We start from the raw sequence: 653 nt of genomic DNA, 5'->3' as shown, positions 1-653 counted from the left end.
AGTGACAATTTACAGGAGTTGCCTGGTTTTCCTCAGGGCACAAGATCAGGATATAAAAGTATAAAAGTTTATAAAAGCTTATAAAAATAGCTCAGTAGTATTTTTAAAATGTAAATAGTTTTGTTGACCTCATTACTCTTGTCTGTTGCAAAACACTAAAATATTCTGCAAAGGAACAGGTAACTGGTTTATTCCATGCTGAAAAGAAAGGAAACACAACGTTTCCGTTCTTTGATACTTGATACTTCTTCACACCTGAAGAAGGCTCCACGGCCGAAACGTTGCGTTTCCTTTCTTTTCTTTTCATCATGGAATAAACTCGTTACCTGTTCCTTTGCAGCCTACGCATGCTGACGCAGCTACCTACTTAAACTATTCAGATATTCTTTCAGGCTTTTTTTCTTAAAAGTTAGGAATACCACCAAAACCCTAATAGTAAACAGGATTACGATCTAAAATACTTTTAACGGAGATAAATATTGCCCTCTCGTGGTTAAACGAATATAAATGCTATAAAAGAAAATGGTTAACATTGCAGTTTGCATCAGGAGAGATTCACACATTCACAAGCTGTCTTTGCTGCACACGCACCCGAGTGGGGGGGGGGTTCGCGCTCTTCTCGGTCCTCCTCATCAGAAGGGGGCGCTTGCGTT

The sequence above is a fragment of the Atractosteus spatula genome, chromosome 3 (assembly GCF_055471065.1).
Source record: "Atractosteus spatula isolate fAtrSpa1 chromosome 3, fAtrSpa1.hap1, whole genome shotgun sequence".
Lineage (NCBI taxonomy): Eukaryota > Metazoa > Chordata > Actinopteri > Semionotiformes > Lepisosteidae > Atractosteus > Atractosteus spatula.
The sequence above is the reverse complement of the archived record's forward strand: the minus strand, read 5'-3'. Positions refer to the sequence as shown.